The 20,448-nt window shown below is 38.3% G+C and overlaps 1 long non-coding RNA gene across 1 annotated transcript; it reads right to left on the bottom strand.

Moving 5' to 3' along the window:
• Positions 1-11: 11 nt before the first annotated feature.
• Positions 12-2,599, bottom strand: LOC139733147 (uncharacterized). The gene is made up of 3 exons (XR_011711064.1): positions 2,478-2,599; positions 1,726-1,794; positions 12-83 (listed from the first exon to the last, which is right to left on the bottom strand). It is a non-coding gene; the product is annotated as an uncharacterized lncRNA (long non-coding RNA).
• Between the last annotated feature and the right edge of the window lie 17,849 nt (positions 2,600-20,448).

The raw sequence follows: 20,448 nt of genomic DNA, 5'->3' as shown, positions 1-20,448 counted from the left end.
TCCGGCTGGGCGACTGTACCTCCTGGCGTGGACTGTTTTCCGGAATTTTGGCGTCACGGACTTTCGCGTTCCGGACACCGTCCCTGCATCAAAATAATCGGCTAACACCCTTTCCGCTCTCAGGACATGGTAAAAGTTGGTTAAAAAAATAAAACTACACTCAGCAAGAAAAGAAAGTAAACACTTTTTCCAGTTAATATTTTTCATCGAAGATTTTCATGAAAATCATTGTGTCATATACCATATTAAGATTATTTAATTGGCTATCAACCTGGTAGGTTTAAACAAAGGGAAACTTTACGCATGAGTGAAAAGATTCATGTTTTTGTCCTCCAAGGCAGAAAAGTAAAAATTGCAAAAATTGAAATATTAGAATTTATTTCAAATGCCCTCCAAGATAGCAATGATAACAAAATACCAATTTAACGCAATGAGAGATATGAATGAAATAGCAGAAATAAGTTTCCGTTCCCTCGTTCCTCTTTATATTATAAAACAAAAACATAGTGAGGATACTGAATTTTTTATCAATCCAAACTTTAAATGACATAGGAAGTAAGCCGCAAAGGTGATAAAAACGACGGAATTTCTTCATTTCACGTTTTAGTTAAGGAATTTAAGAATGCATGAAACAAATTTAGGAAACAAATAGTGTTTCAAATTTTCTTTATTTGGAAAAACGCTTCAAATTTAACCTTCTTTGTTACCGTTACTTTTTCTCTTATGTCTTTTGACTATGGATTTGACAGAAGATTTTTCAATTCCGCATTGTTCGCATTGTTACATGGAAGAGCATATACATAAACGCCTAACAACTTGTCCATTTTTGCAATTTTTACTTTTGTGCCGTGGAAAACGAATGTGTTCGCTCATGCGTAAAGTTTCCCTTTTTATTACCGTACTAGGTTTATAGCCAAATGAATTACCTTAAACATGGTATATGAATCACCATTATTAGCCAAATAGTCTATGAGAAAGATGATCTCGAAGAAAGTGTTTACTTTCTTTTATTGCTGAGTGTATATTCATCAATGTACTAACTTAGCTATTACATTTGGTTCTATAGGGAAAGATTTTTAAAGATTCTTTAATTGGGTGGTATCTATTGGAACAAATTGAGATCCTATTCCCCTATAGGGATGCTACCTGCCAAGTTTTGTGAGAATCCGTCATAGAATTTTAAAGAAGATGAAAATGTAACAAAGTTTGCACACGACGGACGCCGAACGATGAGTGATCGCAATACTAGTAGCTCACTTGAGCCTTCGCTCAGAGAGCAATAAACGACCATAGAATAGTGTCGATTCTAAAGTCCTCGTAACACAGGGAATGTAACCAGACGACATTATGATCGATCGCCAAATAGTTGACTCAATCAGTTGTAAACACTAGCACCTCACCTAAACCCAGCTTTCTCTGACAACCCCCCCCCCCCCCCTTTCCGGTATGCATATGCTCTTTCCCTCCCTTTGCAAGCATCTCCTATCTCTGGACTGCAAAATTTATGCCCCCCCCCCCCCTTTCGTGATTTTTCATAAACGCGGATATGTAGAATTGAAAAACAGAAGTCAAAGTGAAGAGAATATTACTCTAGATAAGTAATTCCAAATATCAGTACAGTAATCACTGTCTTGATAAAATGTGCAATTTAAATCATGAAATGCAAGCAACAACTAGACCAAACACACATAGGACCTACACACACAATGAATGGCATTGTCTTACCTGTGTGTTCTACAGGCTTATTGGGCTTCGCAATCTGTGGCTTCTTCCAGTATAAAATCCGAGCCAGTACTACGAATTTGTGGAAGTTGTTCCGCAATAAATGAATAAAAGAATAAATACATCAATATACATACAATATGTACATATACGTATACACATGCGCGCGCGCACACACACACACACACACACATCACAGTTTTTCATGGAGTTTCCTATCCAGGCCGTCCAAATTAACATGACTAATGTTTACAGTTGCAAAGATTCTTATTTTTCATTCATATTTGTTCTTAACAGTCTGTTATCATCGGAATTGTAAGAATAAATTTGAGTGTACAAAAAAGAACGTTTTTGATCAAATATTTGAAATAACTTTTGCAGCAGAGTAATGATAACCACGAGATGTTGCAAAAAATAATATAGGCTAAGGCAATATTCGGATCGGTAGACCTCCGAGAGAATGGCCGTCACTATTAAAATGCTGTCGTTCTTTTATATGGTCCTCCCAAATACCATGTTGTGTTTTAAGCATATGCTAACTATTAAGACATTCTTGACACTGTAGACGTTGGAAACCTCATTCTAAATTCACAAAAGTAATAGCCTTCATTCCATTTCAGCATGAATCGTCAACATAATTCACCAAGGCCACAACACCAAATTTCGGAGGGACATTAACAAGAAGAATTGAAAAAAAACTCAGAAGATGAGGAAAATGAGAGAATAGACTTTCTGATATGGCATAAATACATTACCTGCTCGCAAGAATTCTGGGTAGTATGTCTGCAGCAGTATTCCAATCACCAGAAATATCCCTGCCACTACAAACATAAGACGCAACACCAGCCATATCCCAAGCACGATTTTACTGAGATCTTTTTGTTCTGTAAACATGACAAAGATAAAAATGCAGAACCACCACTAATTAATATTCATTCATTTATCTTTCATTTCCATTAGTCAAGGCGCAGAGACCCAGAAAAAACGACTTCGTTCAACCCACCCCGCAGAAAAGGTTTGACTGCATGGGGTGGTCGGTTGGACCCTCTGGAATCCCCCTAGGTAGTATGTGATTCCAAATTGTGGTATCAATAAAATTTTACAGGCCACTTTAGTTGAGACAAAACCTTACTGTTCGAAAAAAGAGTCTGCGCGCAACAAGACTACTACACGCACCACTGGCACTGCTACAGGCGCCAGTGCCAGTGGTGCGTGTAGTAGTCTTTGAGCACGCAGACTTTTTTCTTCGACAAACAAGGGTTTTTGCCTGCAAACTAACTTTTCACGCCAATCTGGGGTCAGTGTAGTATAGTTTCTAGCCGTTTTTATTTCGTCTTTATTTTCTCCGAGTTGCAGCAAGCCGAGTGAGGGCCCTTACCCAGTGATTGCGACCCCAGAACCGTCTTTTTTTTCGGGCGTCGCAATCACTGGGTATGCGCCCTCACTCGGCTTTGCGCAATACAGCAGGCTTCTACCCATACACAAGCTGCAACTCGGAGAAATAAAGACGAAATAAAAACGGCTAGAAACTAGACTACGGTGGGTGACGCTTGGCAATGAGAATGACAAAAATAATCACAGTTTTTTGCATTTATTTCATGAATAATTCATCAAAACTCCATAATACCATACATGTACATGTTGGTAGAGATGTCAGCAATACAATGGGATACATTGTAAGGCATAATATTGTGCATGGTTACCATGGTAACCAGATGCCTACAAGTGATTGGTAACCCCAAAAATGCCTCCTACTGCTGCAAACTTTTGGTGTTTTTTATATTTTTTTGTTCAGTTCAGTTCAAATTTATTTCATATTTCCATTTTCTCAATGATGACATTACAAAATTATTGACAACAAAACAAGAGTACAAAATATATACAATCATGTCTTTTGATTGTAGAAGAAAAATAAAAATAAAATATACTTGACACAAATGTACATAGTCACATCGTATGAAAATGTCACTAGTAAGTATAAGAAATATGATGGGGCCTACATAAAAGCTTTAAAGCTTGTAAAACTGTAGGTTCCCGAGTTCATAGGCATATAATTTTACACGGAGAACGGATATGTTTGTCTTGACCAACTAAAATTACACCAGTACAAACAATCGATGAGTAATAAACTAATGAACCACATAGATATCGCACAAACCAGACTGCATACAAATCTCGCAGTGTTTGAATAACAAAAATGCTATATTATTAAAAGATGTATCGGTACCATGAAATCACTTGAATAACTTGGTGCTGCGGACAAGGACAAAAGACTGGGAGCATAAAAAGGTTGCTAAAGGCTTGGTAGTGTGTATCCACTAAGTAATAACTGTTTTAATTTGCGTTTGAAGGTGAATAAAGATAAGGAAGAAGTGATATCTAGAGGGAGATAATTCCAATATCTGGGTCCAGTAAATATAATTGTCTTCTTTGCAAAAATAGCGCGAGTACGGGGAAGGTGATAGGCGTCACTCTGGCGAGTGGGATAACAGTGGATAGAACGATTCCTTTTGAACATGTGGATAAAAACAGATGGTAATTCATTAGTTGTTAGTTTATACATGAAAATTCCGAGATTATAATAAAATAAGTCTGAAATTTTCAGAATTCTGTTTTGATGGAAAAAACAATTGGTATGGGCAAAATATCCGGTGTGGTTTATGATTCTTATTGCACGCTTTTGAATACGGAGAAGGGAATCTAGTAATAAGTGAATTGCATTTCCCCACGCCAAAATTCCATAATTGAAGTGTGGAGATATTAAACAAGAATATATACTCTGCAAAATATGAACAGGAAAGAAATGTTTGAGCTTATTCAAAATCCCAATATTTCTAGACAAAATTTTACTTACAAAATTAACATGAGTTTTCCAGGATATTTCTTGGTCAATCTAAAGCCCTTAAAACTTTGTGTTATTAACCTGCTTTGTAGATAGATGCAATAAAAAAAATTAATTATTGTTAAAAAAAGTTTTCTCCTGTTGCCATGGCAACCAGTATTATCCAATCAGGATTCAACTGTCAATAACTTAAAAACTAAAGCCCATAATTTCAAAAAGCTCAATAAGCAAGCCCTTCTGCATAAGTGTACCACATATGGGAAGAAAATGTTGAGGCATTCTCAAGTTACAGCAAAACTTGTGAACAAAGGCATTTAAAAACACAATTTGAGAAAACAGCCATTGAAAAGAAGATATCATTTCGAATAGTAAAATGCATGAAAAAGTTGCATCCGTCGTACTTTCAACACAAATTTAACTTCAAAGTACAGGCAAATGTAGTTTTTAGCAATGTATGGACACAAATTCCCCTTAAAAATATATGTGAATACAGAGAGCAAAGCCAATGATATTCTAATGTTAGCTCTTTTGAGTGTTTACAGAGCGATGGTTATTCGAAACAACCTTGGAGAAGAGTAGAGGAAAGCAATTGATTGTTCATGTTCTTAAAGGAAGTTTATTCAAGAATGCAGATAAATTCCTTTCTAAAGAAGGAATATACACGTACGCTGTATTATCCATCAAAAGAATTAAAATCGTACTTTTGTGTTCGTAAGCTATTGTAAAAAAAAAAGTAATAGAATAAAATGAAAAATCATGATAAATATATAAATTTGTATCAACATGTGCAGTAATGAATTAATGCTAAGGAGAGAATGAGGGAAAAATCTTGGGGGTCCTTTCCCTTTTATCCAGTCATACTTATAGTGTTGAGGTAGGTAGTTTAAGATCCGATCTACAAAAGGTGATGTGCACGAAAGGCAAAAGAAACAAATCTGTCTGGATTCTAGATATCTTATTTTTCACTTTATCCTACTTTGCTGTGGCAAAATTATAAACGACTACGGAAGTCCCCGCAGATAACCCGCACATGACAGTACCTAGTATGAATCTTGCCCGTAGTTACCCGGAGTTGCGCCCGCAAGTCCTATTTACCCCCATTCAAGTTTAGGCCCTGACACACCTTTCCGGGCAAGCTACGCGGGCTTGTTACTTGTGGGGATTTTCCTGCACGCAGGACAATTTTTGCGGGCGGACAAGGCATTGGGCGAGTTTCACGTGCGTCCTACATGGTGGACCCGTGCTACTTACGTTCGTCTTAAGTGCATTCCATGATCTGCGTGTCAGGCGCATGGGTGGCGAATGAGGGCTGACAACTTGGTGAAGGAATCCTTCTAAAGGAATTCGATTTGCACAAATCCACGGGCGACTTACGTACTTCAAGCGGGTCAACTGCATGCGACTGGCAATAGCTACAGGCCTCCTACTGGTGTTCTGCGTGGACCTCTGCGGGCAATCTCCGCAACTCACTCGGAAAATATTTTGGTCATGCTCAAAACTTGGCTGCGGGTCAATGTATCGGACTGGCGTCCGCACCTCCGGGCAACTACTGGCGAGATACCAGATAAGTAGGTACTGCCAGGTGGGGGCCAACTGCAGTGAGCTGCGGGTAGCTATTTTTTTTTTTTTTTTTTGACAAGGCCTTGAGCATGCTCAAAACTTGTTCCGGGTAAGTCGCGGGGGTTTGCCCGCAGATGTACACGCAGAACACAAGTAAGAGGCCCTTAGTGGCAGACTTCGCAGGCAACTCCCACGCAGGTACTTCGCAGTCCCCGTATGTCGCTCGTAACTGAAATCGGGTCGGTTTCGAAGCTTTCACGCAGGTCACACGGAATACACGTAAGTAACAGGAAAGTAGCACGCGTCTAGCAGGTAAGACGCAAGTACAGAACTCGCCAACATCCTTGTCCGCCCGCAGAAAATTCTCCTGCGTGCTGGAAAATCCCTACTCGTTACAAGCCGGCGTAGCTTACCCGGCAAGGTGTGGCAGCTCCGTTAGTTTGCAGGCACATACCCTTTTTTGGTCGAAAAAGTCTGCGTCAAGACTACTACACGCGCCACTGGCACTGTACGTCCCATAGAGCTTCCTGCAAGTGACAGTGGTGCGTGTAGTAGTCTTGGCTTGCGCAGACGTTTTTACGTTTGTTCCAACAAAAAATAATGAAAAGTGGCCTGTAAAATTTTATTGATACCACAATTTTGAATCACATACTACCTGGGGGTATTCATGGAGGTCCCATTTACCACGCTGTGTGGTCAAACCTTTTCTGCGGGGTGGGTTGAACGAACTCCTTAATTAAGCCCCTGACAGGAATTAGCGCCTTGACTACATCAAAAACACTAATATTCTGCAGAAGTTGAACGCAAAAATTACATGACAATATACAACTAGAGAAGCACTCTGAGAGCGCGGACCTTCACCAAGCAGTTCATTTCCATTATGGATCTTGTTCTTCCGTATAGGGCAGAGATCAGTGATTTCTACCCATACGTATTATGCATACTGAAACTCGCCCGATTTCCCAATATAGAAACCTTTCGTTACGTCATCAATATCAACTGAAATTTAACAGGCATGGGAACAAATACGGTATTGAACCACAACGAAATATATCAACACAGGAAACAGTGAGTCAACTGATGTTTTAAGCAGATTGTTTGGCATAACAAACTCCTATTGTTTGATAAGCATTTGCTGTTTCATAAAGATTGGTATGAAAGTGGCAATAACAATAAAAGGTGTCCGATCTTTGGAATACATTATGTCGAAAATTAATTTCGAAAGAAAAAAATGTACGCAATTTTTGATTATAATATGCAATATTAAAAAAGCAATACCATTGGTGTGGATCAACATGATAAGTAAAGAAATATTAGTTATATTAGAAAAGAAAATGTATTGTGTATGCATATGTCGAATGAGTGTGTTTAAAAAAAAAAAGAGTAATCCAATTTGTATAATGGATCTAAGCAGCAAGGCATTGTATAATTTTATACCTTCAAAAAATTGTTTCGCCAAGTCATTTCTTCATATTCGGAGAACAAATTTCATTTCCAAGCTGACTGGGCCAGTGTATTCAGATAAAATTTAGAATACATAAAAGGAAACAATCGGCTGGAAATGGGCAAGAATTATCAAAAAAAAAAAAAAAAAACAATGCTCGGGGATATAGTCCACCCCCTCTCACCACATGACTTGAAATGATGCACCGTACTGTTATACAATGAAAAGCGGAATTACGAAACAAACTTAGACAATCCATGACAACTGCTAGTAATTCTAAACAAGCACCCTGGATAAATCCCTATGATTAGTTCTTCAAATTGATTAAGAAAGAACTTAAACTTTGGGACACTTTTAAACTATCACAGAGATTATTCCAGTGATGGGTCAGCGAATGCAAATATAAATTACATTGTATGTGAAAAATAGTCCTAGTTGAAGATAAATGAAACTTACATGTAGTAGATCCCCTGTTCAAACACAAACCAGTTTATACCAGAACTTGATAAAGAAACGACGAACTTTAGACCCGGGAATTTGTCAAGCCTGACATATTTGGTGATCCGTTCACAGTTACGAAGTAAATATTTTGAGCACTGTCCAAATTAATTTATGTAAAAAGGAAGCTCCTGAACAAATTCAAGGCCCTGTCAATAATTCCACAGTGACACAATTTCTAAAGTAATGTTTTATGAACAACCTTATGGTAGGCCTTATAGAGGTCCAGAAAGACACTCACTGTGTGATGAAACCTGTCAACACCTATAGCTTTAGCCACTTTTTCAATGAGTGAAAAAATTATTGCTTGAGAGGTGGCGGGTTCTTTCCAAAATTCTAATTGTGATCGGAAATGATTTTACAGAATTTGGAAAATTTGAGTTCTGTGTAAAGAAAATTTTCTAAGAGTTGAGAGGCAACAAAGATTGTAGGTCTATAATGCAAATATTTTCTTTGTTACCTTTCTTAGTGGACAATGTATAACTAGTGTAAAATGAAATTACATGGGCAACGGGACTAAATCATTATTTAAAGATACATAAAGGTTCATCAATATTCTCAAATATACTATTTGAAATAGCATTATCATTACCATCTGGTCTTGTACTTCTTTTACTCTCCAAATTTATAATAATATCTTTTTACTCACAAGTTTAACCGGGTCAGAAAAGAATTTGTGTAATGCAAGGAATTCATAAAATTTATTTTGAGATGTGGGAGTATTGTGACAAGATTATGTCCATTCTAAAAAAAATAAAGATGTAAAGCATCAGCTATCAGTTTACAGATGTTTCCACTATTTCTACATCATCAAATTTAACTCTTGTTATACCGACCTTATTTCCGTACTAATGCCACTATTCATTATTGTCAAAGTTTGTTCACGTCATGTTCAAAAAGAAATATCTAATCCGCATCTTCCTTTTTTCTTTTCATGACGCAGTATTAATTTTGTAGACATAGTATATTTACGAAGAGATTGTGAAGAGATTGTTCCCCCAAGGTTCGATACTCGGGCAGCTTCTGTTTTCAGTTATGTTAAATGATCTGCCTAATTCAGTGAACAAGTGTGAAGTAATGTTGTGTGCAGATGACATGGTTCTGTTTTACAGTGAAAATGATGCCCTTGAGATTGAAACCGTGCTGAATATTGAATTGCACAATATTATATGAGTTAGTCAAATATGAGTTAGTGATTGGCTAAACACAGTCACGTGATGGAGGTACATTCGTTATGCTCGCCCATGGGCGAACATTCTTGTAATATTCTCCCATGGGAAAACATTTTCACGTAACAAATGACAGTAGGCCTAGGACCGCGCGCACAGTGAATTTGGCTCTGCGCTGCGCGAGCGAGCGATCAAGTGCGTTGTGCTGGTGGTTGACGTTGACGTATTTGACGTAACTTTGTTTGACTAACCCATATGATATAACAGATGATGACTTTTGTTGTCGGGAACATGTACCAAACGTTCCACCTTCAGGGTTTGAAATGCTATTTCGGGAGGTAATAAGTCCCTCGACTTCGTCTCGGGACTTATAACCTCCCTCAACAGCATTTCAAACCCTTCGGGTGGAACATTCGGTATGTTCCCTCCCCCGCCAGTCATCATCTATATAATGTAAAGCGACGGGGGCGACCGGTAACGGCCCGTTAACGTTCGCCCCGTCACTGCACAGGCATGCTAACCTTGAAACATTAAACTGCACATTACTTGAACATGAGACCATTCTGAAGCAAATAATTTTCTTAAAGGCATAATTTACCATTTGCAGATGAAACAAATACCCAGCATTGGTGCTTTAAAATAGTTCTAAAATGTGAGTTAGGGACAGAAACGACCGCTGTTAATCTTGCATCAGTAATATCGATGTTAAGTGTTATTAAATACACAAAATGGGAACAATAGTTATAATAAAAATGTTTCCAGACTAAACCGTCTACAGTTACGGTTTATTGAGAAAAATACTGACATCTTCTTAAATTTTAGGCTTTATTGCAAAAAATTTATATGGGAGGATGTGTTGTGGTACAACAGACCTACACATAGGCCATATGCATGAAAGGCGATATTTTGGAAATTTTTCAAATCACTGCTCCCAAAGGTAAATGGACCTTTAAATGAACCCCACAAGGATTAGAACAATCATCCCTAGCATTCCCACTGATTCCCACTGATCAGTTACTAGCCATCCCCTTTAAGACACTTCATGGCAACATGCCTGATTCTTACCTATATATGAGGTAGTTTTTCGGGGCAATTGTAGTTGGTATTTTGATCGGTCGTCGAGGTCAGCGGGCGATATTAGTGCGTATCACGCTTTATCCGGGTCTCACCATTCACTTAACATGTAAACATTCCGGTCAATCACAAAGAGGAGACATTCACAAATCCGGGACACACACCCCACAGAAGAACGCCAATATATCAACTCATATAAGGTCGACCTGTTCCAGCAGCACTACGCGTCAAACAATGATGAGTCCATTTTGTGCTCAATAACTGTACAGTGACCATCAGTTATTACAACTCTCCAAATTTAAACAGAAGCAAAAACAAAGTGTAAATGGTTCAGAGGTTTGAAGTTCACCTGTTTTAACTACATATTATGTATCTTGGAAGTTGGAGTTTAATGATGTGCATTGATGGACAATTTTGCAACTATTCGACATGTTGATGATGATCTACAGGTAAGTCAAATGTGGCTTGATCTATACATGGACCTACAGCAGGTCCATGATCTATATCATAGTGTATAGTCGCATTCACATATTTTCCTAATTAACCTTGGGGATAGGTAATAGTTATGATATTGACTGGCCTTGAGGGAGATACCCGAAAATATTGCCCGCACTAAAAGAATATATTTCTGGTATCTCCTAAAGGCCAGTCAATATCATATAATTATGCTCCCCGCTGAGGTCCGAAACGCCACTTTCCTTCAAACATTCGTAAGGGCATACATATCTAACTTGGGATAGAATTCGGTCATTTTGATATCCTTATATTATTATGTAACGGTATAATATTATTTCAAGTAATGTGAACTTGTATATTGTCTATAATCAAAGAATTATGTATTTTTCATACAGCATTGATATTGTTTCGATATTGTGATGTACATAATAGGATGTCCTGATTAGTTACTTTGTGTATGTTGAATTAACTGTTGTACTTTGTTATTCTGTTGCAGGGCCCCCAAGAATAACAGTGTATAAACCACTGATGGGGCTACCCTAGGTAAAGAATACTGAAAGTAAAACTAAAATTCTATGTGCATAGTATAGACAATTTTTGTTTCATTTACAGAGAGTAAAAGGGATTTTGTTATCGACTGAAGTCTAGAATAATTCTTATGATTACATTTTTAAACCAAAGAACATACCTAACTATTGAATTCAAAATTTTTATCAAAAACATCAAACGATAAATAAGTAATACAGTATGTGTTATATGCTTCTCTCCAATGTATAAAAGATATATATATATATACACATATATATATATAAATTATTTATTCATAAAAGATCGTAAAATGGAATTGTGGTATCCGTGAAAGGCTTAGATGATTTTTGTAATTACAATTTTTAACTGTTACCAAAATGATATATTCAATCTTTTTTTTTTCAAATTTTCACATTTATTTCATATTTTTCCACTTTCTCAATGAGATTACACAATGATTGACAGTAAAGCAAGAGTACAAAATATATACAACAGGGGCGTCACCAGCTTTTTTCAAGGGGGGTGCGATTTGACACTGAATGTACCTGCGAGGTTTTTTTTTTTTTTAATTTGATTTATACGGGGGTAGTGACGGTGTGAGATCCTCGGCGAGGGAGCGAAGCGACCGAATGGGGGAGAGTGTGGGAGGGGGATACCCCCTACCACGGTAGGGACTTTTTGTAAAAACAGAGTATAATAGTCGCGTTTATTGGGCATTTTAAATCAAAATTCTAGGGAATTAAATGTCACTGTGAGGTGCTATGATTACAACATGTGGGGTACATTATGTGACGATGTGAGATCCTCGGCGAGGAAGTGAAGCGAGGCAATTACTGGCAGCAACATCAGGAGATTTGCATAATAATGATATATGCGATCTAGCGGAGCGAGCGAGCTTGAAAATTTTGACATTTTAATTGAAAAAAAAATTAAATTTTTACATTTTGACAATTATTTAAATTAAGGGATGGGGGTGGGGGGAGGGGGGCGTACCTGGCGCAACTGCTGGCAGTTACTGGCATCAACATCAGGAGAATTGCATATTGATTAAATGCGATCTAGCGGAGCGAGCGAGCTTGAAAATTATGACATTTTACAGTCCCAAAATTGCTATTTGTAGCTATATTGTTTCACTGTGGAAATTAAGGGGGATACAACGGGCGCAATTGCTGGCAATTACTGGCATCAACATCAGGAGAATCGCATAGCGGTTAAATACGAGAGAGCGAAGCGAGCGAGCTTGAAAATTTTGACATTTTACAGTCCAAAAACAGCCATTTGGAGCTTTATTTTTTCGCTTTGGGAATAAAGTGGGGGCGCACCAGGTACAACTGCTGGCATTACTGGCAGCAACATCAGGAGAATGGCATAGCGATTAAATGGGAGCGAGCAAAGCGAGCGAGCTTGAAAATTTTGACATTCTACAGTCCAAAAACTGCTGTTTGTATAGCTACATTTTTTCGCTATGGAAATTAAGGGGGAGGCGAACCGGGCGCAACTGCTGGCAATTACTGGCAGCAACATGAAGAGAATGGCATAACGATTTGCGAGCGAACGGAGCGAGCGAGCTTGAAATTTTAAACTTTTTACAGTCCCAAAACTGCTGTTTGTAGCTATATTTTTTTCGCTGTGGAAATTAAGGGGGACGCACCGGGCGCAACTGCTGGCAATTACTGGCATCAACATCAGGAGAATGGCATAGCGATTAAATGGGAGCGAGCAAAGCGAGCGAGCTTGAAAATTTTGACATTCTACAGTCCAAAAACTGCTGTTTGTATAGCTACATTTTTTCGCTATGGAAATTAAGGGGGAGGCGAACCGGGCGCAACTGCTGGCAATTACTGGCAGCAACATGAAGAGAATGGCATAACGATTTGCGAGCGAACGGAGCGAGCGAGCTTGAAAATTTAAACTTTTTACAGTCCCAAAACTGCTGTTTGTAGCTATATTTTTTTTCGCTGTGGAAATTAAGGGGGACGCACCGGGCGCAACTGCTGGCAATTACTGGCATCAACATCAGGAGAATGGCATAACGATTAAATGCGAGAGAGCGAAGCGAGCGAGCTTGAAAATTTTGACATTTTACAGTCCAAAAACTGCCGTTTGTAGCTCTTTTTTTCGCTTTGGAAATCAAGGGGGGGGGGCGCACCAGGCGCAACTGCTGGCAATTACTGGCAGTAACATCAGGAGAATGACATAGTAATTAAATGCGAGCGAGCGGTGCGAGCGAGCGTGAAAATTTTGACATTTTACAGTCCAAAAACAGCCGTTTGGAGCTTTATTTTTTCGCTTTGGGAATTAAGTGGGGGCGCACCAGGCACAACTGCTGGCATTACTGGCAGCAACATCAGGAGAATGGTACAACGATTAAATGCGAGAGCTAGCGAAGCGAGCGTGCTTTAAAAATTTGACATTTTATAGTCCAAAAAAACTGCCGTTTGTAGCTGTGAGTTTCGCTTTGGAAATTAAGGCGGGGGCGCAACTGCTGGCAATTACTGGCAGTAACATCATTATAATGGCATGGCGATTAAATGCAAGAGAGCTAGCGGTGCAAGCGAGCTTGAAAATTTTGACATTTTACAGTCCAAAAACTGCCGTTTGTAGCTATATTTTTTCGCTTTGGAAATTAAGAGGGGGGGGGGGGTGGCGCCCGGTGCGTCCCCTCTGGAACCGCAAATCTGCACTTAAGAGCATCCCCTAATTGTTTGTGTTTGTGTGTGTGTTTGTTTTATATACATGTACATGGAAAATTAAGGAAATAGGCCAGGTCAAGTCTTATTATTGGAAATGCAAGGCATTTTAATATAAGACTTATATGTAAAGCACAACTGCAAAATCAGTGATCTAGCTTTGATATAGCGAAGCGTTATAGGTACAAAGGTGTACATTCTATATCACATTGCGCAACATTGCAGAGACTCTTTTTGCCTTTCGGATGTTCTGAGTACACTGCGCACATCCTGTTTATATTTAGAAAATTTTTCTTTTCTGTAAAAAAGCAAGAAAATCTCATCTCGGGCATCATCGGGGGAGGGGGAAGGCAAAATTATAATATGCTTGCCCCTCCAACAATTTTATATGGCTAAGGCTCGCACTTGGTTCCGCATTTTCAATTTGGATTGGTCAGAAATAAAGTGCAGTACGTAGACACTACATCCTTGCAGCACACGTACACGTACACGCAAACGTGAACGTGCTCCGTACCGTACGATAAGTAGGGCCTCCTTCCTGTACGGTCGATAAATAGTGAACACTGCAAGATTAAATCAGTGCTGCCAGAGCCCGGGGTGCGTTTTTTTCCCCACGAATTTCTTGTCCCTGGTGTAAAATAAAAAGAAAATAATTAAAAAAAATAACAAAAAACAAGAAAATTATTTAGCGTCCGGCGTTGAGGTCGCTCGCAGACTGATTTTTTTTTTTTTTTGGTCTGAAGGGGGGTGCGTTCGCACCCAACGCACCCCCCCCCCCCCTGGTGACGCTCATGTACAACTAGATAAGCACTCTGAGAGCGCAGACATCCGCCAAGCATGCAACTCATTTCCACCACTGATCTTGTTCTTCCATAGAGATATCAGTGATTTCCACCCATAGTTTATAGCATTGTGTGCTGAAAGTCGCCCGATTCGCAATATACAAGCCTTTGTTACGTCATAAACCCTTAGCTGCACGGCGCGCCTAGCCCTATCAGAAACTAGAGCACGCACTTTAGTGCGCGCATGCAAACCTCAAATACGCGCAGCCTGAACTCCCAAGTTCATTGACCCTACCTGCCAAAATATTAAAAAACCTTCATAACCTTCAATTTACTACCAAAAGTTAATCGTTTGTTACTTGTGTCATTCTCAACCTTTCCTGCAATTTTCATCCCAATCCGCTAACTACTTTTTGAGTTATTTTGCACACGGACAAACTAACAAACTATTCAGCGGAATGTTCGATATCAGTTGCGTAATTTAAGTTTCATAAGGAAATATTTGTCTAAATCTGCAGCTGAGATACTTATTCATGCTTTGATTTCTTCTCGGTTGGATTTTTCGAATTCATTGTTGTGTAATCTTTCAAAGAAAGATGTCACAAAACTTCAACGGTTGCAAAATTCTACTGCCCGATTGTTAACTTTTACTAATAAGTTTGATTCCATGTCACCAGTTCTCCGTTCCTTACATTGGTTACCTGTAGAAAAAAGGGTTATTTTCAAGATTCTGTTATTAGTACATCATTCAGTTCATTCTTTTTCCCCAATATACATAAGTAATTCTGTTCAAAAATACAATCCGACACGAAGGCTACGTTCATCATCAGATGCATTCTTACTCAAAACACCCAGAGTAAAACATGGGTATGGTGATCGTGCTTTTTCCGTTATGGGACCAAAATTGTGGAATCCGTTACCTCTTCAGTTAAGGGAACTGTCATCTACAGAGTCATTCGAATCCAAACTTAAAACTCATCTGTTCCTTTCATACTGAGGACTGTAATTGCTGTATGTCATTAATATTGGATCAATATTGTATTTTTAATTGGTATATGTTGTATTCTTTATTTGGTATATATTTGTTTTTGTTTACCATTTCCTTATTTGTTGAAATGTTTGAATATGTATATGCATGTAAATATATATCTTTTCGTTCTTGAAGCGCCATGAGCACTGAAAAGTGGACCTGTGCGCTATACAAGTAGCCACTATTATTATTATTATTATTACTAACGAACACACAAACCAACGGTAACGAAAACATAACCTCCTCCCTTGGCGGAGGTTATCATGTCTTTTGATTGAAGAAGAAGAAAAGATACGTAACACAAATGTATATGGTCGTATCATATCAAGATGTCACAAGTAATTATCTGAAATATGATGGGGCCTACATAAAAGCTATAACGCTTGTAAAACTGTATAGGTTACCGAATTCATAGGCATATAATTTTACGGAGAACGGATATGTTTATCTTGACCAACTAAAATTATACCAGTACAAAACTCGATATAAGAATAAACTAATGAACCACATGGATATCGCTCAAACCAGTCTGTATACGAATCTCTCCGTGTTTGAAAAAGAATGCTATATATTTGATATATCGGTACCATTAAATAATTTGGTGCAAAGACAAAAGACTGGGAGTATAAAAAAGTTTCTAAAAGCTTGGTAGTGTGTATCCACTAAGTAATTGCTATTTTAATTTGCGTTTGAAGGTGAGTAGAGATAAGGAAGAAGTAAGATCTTGAGGGAGGTCATTCAAGTATCTGGATCCCGTAAATATGATTGTTTTCTGTGCAAAATAGTGTGAGTACGGGGAAGGTGATAGGCGTCACTTTAGCGAGTGGGATAACAGTGAATAGAGCGATTCCTTTTGAAGATGTGTATAAAAACAGATGGGGGTAATTCATTAGTTGTTAGTTTATACATGACAATTCCGATATCATAATGAAATAGTTCTGGAATTTTCAGAATTCTGTTGTGATGAAAAAAGCAATTGTTATGAATAAAACTATTATCCGGCGTGGTTTATGATTCTTGTTGCACGCTTTTGAATACGGAGAAGGGAATCTAATAATGGAAATGGAAACTAAAAATTTTCACCAAAACATCAAACGTTAAATCAGTAACGTGAGTGTTATATACTTCCCTCTACCTTCATTCTTCATTCATATTATTCTTCAAATTCTGTAAATTATCAAGTGTTACTTTTTAAAATGTTTCTCTATATATAGTTGGACTATTAATGCGTTTCCAGGTAATGGGACAACCGTGAAAATTGGGAAGTGGTCTGATGTATCAGTCAGAATTATATTCAGTTCAGGAGGAGTTGTGACAAAACATATACAATTATTATCATTGAGAGAAGCCGTGTTATTTGTTACCTGGGTGGTAGAGTTACGAGTAGCAAGGTGAAAGCAGTACTATCAAGTACTTTCTGAGAGGTGCTTACATAATGAGTGTCATTTAGAAATGTCTGTTAAGATCGCCCATGATTAAACAGTCTTTCTTGACAAAAATTAGGTTGTGGATTAGGTCCTGTAAACATTTTAAAAACAATTCACTGTAGCAGGTAGAAGTCTATAGCTATCTTTGGTTAAAATGTTCCCGAATCTTTTGCCATTTCAATAATGAAAGATTCTGTAGTTTCATTAATGAAATTTAGTTTAGTGTGAACTTATCTCAAACTTACTATCGTAATCATCTGATCACGCCCAAATGCGTCCATGAAAAGATTATTCAAGTTTTCTAAACTATATACACTGAAATTTATTTATCGTTTAATTTAAGTAATCAAAACTTTGAAAAGATGATTATGGTCATTCAAGTTTAAATTGTAGAAAAAAAAGTAATAGTGTCTGCTGCACGGCATGCATTTACATTCTACATACTGCTCTATTAACGGAATGATATGCGAGACAATGGTTTTCAAAGGACACTCTCGCCCAAATCGAATTAGTTATATAACTTACCGTCGGGAACGCAGGATACAACCAGACCAGTCGCAAATGTTAGCAACGCAGAAATTACGTATAACTGGTGGTTTCCCTCCATGATTGGGCCGCAAAATGATACCAGAATCAATTGAGTTAATGTAATTAACGAGTCATAACCCTGCCATGAGCTGAAGCAGAAATATCACGTTATCATGCGTTGACTAGCGCGAACTAAATGTCTGCCACGGGCAAAAGAAGTCAGTGAAGGTGTGAAGCTCAGTCACCAACTGGGGATTCCCCGTTTTCTATAAAGCGTGTCCCACAAAAACGAAACAGAGATTGCTTGCAACCAAGAGCGCTGGAAAGGGGGTGGGGGTGGGGCAGGAAGAGCACTTGCCCCCCCCCCCCCCCCCCGATTATTCAATCATTTAAAGACCAAATGAACAATAAAGGCATTTTTCTAGTCTAAAAGTTGTCAATTCCATAACAGAAGATGCGAAATTTTCGCCTCTAGAGGAGCGAAAACTATAATACACTAATACAGTATTATATCTATACACTAATATTAACTTATGAGTAAATTTAGTGTACATGGTAGCCTCGCGTCCTCGAGTGTGCCTGCTGAAACACGACTTTAGTAAACTTTTACATCTTTTTTTTTTCTTTTCTTCTCTGCCTTCTGGCAGTATTAGAATTTTTTTATTGCTCGAACAATGCGATCACGTTTAAGCTTTCATCAAATACATTTCAGACGAATGGCAAAGTGAAAGTGGCTCGCTCGCTCTGCCCGTACTGATAGTAAAATGAATAGTTTTCATAAGTTATGATCATAGTCCTTCGCAGTGATTTATTTATTATGTTTAATTCCCTAGAAATTTAATCTAAAATGCTCTATAAACACGACTTTTAAACTCTGTTTTTACAAAAAGTCCTTACCGTGGGAGGTGGTATCCCCCTCCCACACCCTGCCCCGCTCGGTCGCTTCGCTTCTTCGCTGAGGATCTCACACCGTCACATAATATACACCCGTATTTTGTAATCATAGTCTTTCGCACTGAAGTTTCCCCCTTTATCTAATTCACTAGAAATTTACTTTTAAATGCTCTATAAGCGCGACTTTTATATTCTTTTTTTTTAAACAAAAAATCCCTACCGTGGGAAGGGGGGGGGGGGAGATCCCCCTCCCACACCCTCCCAGCTTGGTCGCTTCGCTCCCTAGCCGAAGATCTCACACCGTCACATAACGTACCCTCGTATGTTATGATCATAGTCCTTCCAACTGATTTTTTTTCAATATGTTAATTCCCTAGAAATTTGCTTTTAAATGCTCTATAAATGCGACTTATCCACTCTGTTTTTACAAAAAGTCCCTACCGTGGGATAGCTACCCCACACCCTCGCCGAGGATCTCACGCCGTCGCATTAATAACAGAAGTGATCGAAATGAAGTACATGTATACCGTGCGAAAAAATGTACCCCCGAATGTAATAATCATAACCCTTCGCACCGTTTTTTTTTTTTACTATGTGTATTTCCTTAGAAATTTGCTTTTAAATGCTCTACAAACGCGACTGTTGTAGTCTGTTTTACAGAAGGTCCCTACCGTGGGACGGGGGGGGGGGGGGGGGGTCCGCCCCTTCAACACCCTCCCCCCGCTTCGCTCCCTCGCCGAGGATCTTACATCGTCACATAAAAAATTAATGTGCCCCCGTCGAGATTTTGTACCCAAAAATCAGTGTTCCAGCGAGCTTGCTTCCAACTCTCTACTATCGAAATCATACATTTTTTTCTTTATTAGATGTACATGAATGAAAAGATACGCATCTCTTCTTTCATTTTGACGCACAGCTCAATGTGAATAATTCAATATTTCAATACTTCCAAGCGCCGGAAGCAGTTTTGGATTGGGGGGGGGGGGGGCAAATATTGGAGGGGGCTCATAATAGACCATACATATGTTACACAATATACACATACACACACACACACACACACACACACACATATATATACACACACACACACACACACACACATATATATATATATATATATATATATATATATATATACTAGGTGTTTCAAAAAACATTTCGCACTTTTGATCATTAATAGTGCTAAAACTATTCATCCAATAAAACTGTCATTGATATGAGTAATAGCTGAATAGTATACAATTTTGTTGAAGGTAATTTAGATGTAAAAACATGAATCAGTTTCATGAAATCTAAGATTGATTTTGAAGTAAGGTTTCAGATTTTGGTCAAATTTTAACCCTCTGTACAAAAATGAACTTTGCACAGGAACCAATGATGTGTATGTGAGTGTGTGCTGACAATGGTCCTGAACAATAGACATGACTGAACCACCTGTTGACTAGGCGTCAGTCTCGTGCTTCCAGGCACATGAATGCTTATCAATAATTCATGTGGATTGCCCTGGGCACTGCTAGTCTGAATTCATGCACGGTAAAGGGTTAAATGCATACACCATGGAAAAAGTAAGCACACATGCTTCCATGTGCTCGCAAACACATTTTATTCCAGCAGGCAATCATTTTCAAATTTTGCTTCACCATATCACTAAATCTGGGATATAAGTAAGTATAAATGATCTAGAGTTCTTCATTTTAATACAAATGTCTACTAAAAATCAGACAAATTTGTCGCTTTTTCGATAAAAAGAGATCATTTTTGGTAAAGAGTACAGCAGCATTTTCCATTGGGGCGATTTGTT

This window comes from Diadema antillarum, unplaced genomic scaffold, assembly GCF_040938485.1.
Source record: "Diadema antillarum isolate AM-2024a unplaced genomic scaffold, OU_Dant_1.0 seq00000462_RagTag, whole genome shotgun sequence".
Classification (NCBI taxonomy): domain Eukaryota; kingdom Metazoa; phylum Echinodermata; class Echinoidea; order Diadematoida; family Diadematidae; genus Diadema; species Diadema antillarum.
The sequence above is the reverse complement of the archived record's forward strand: the minus strand, read 5'-3'. Positions and strand labels throughout refer to the sequence as shown.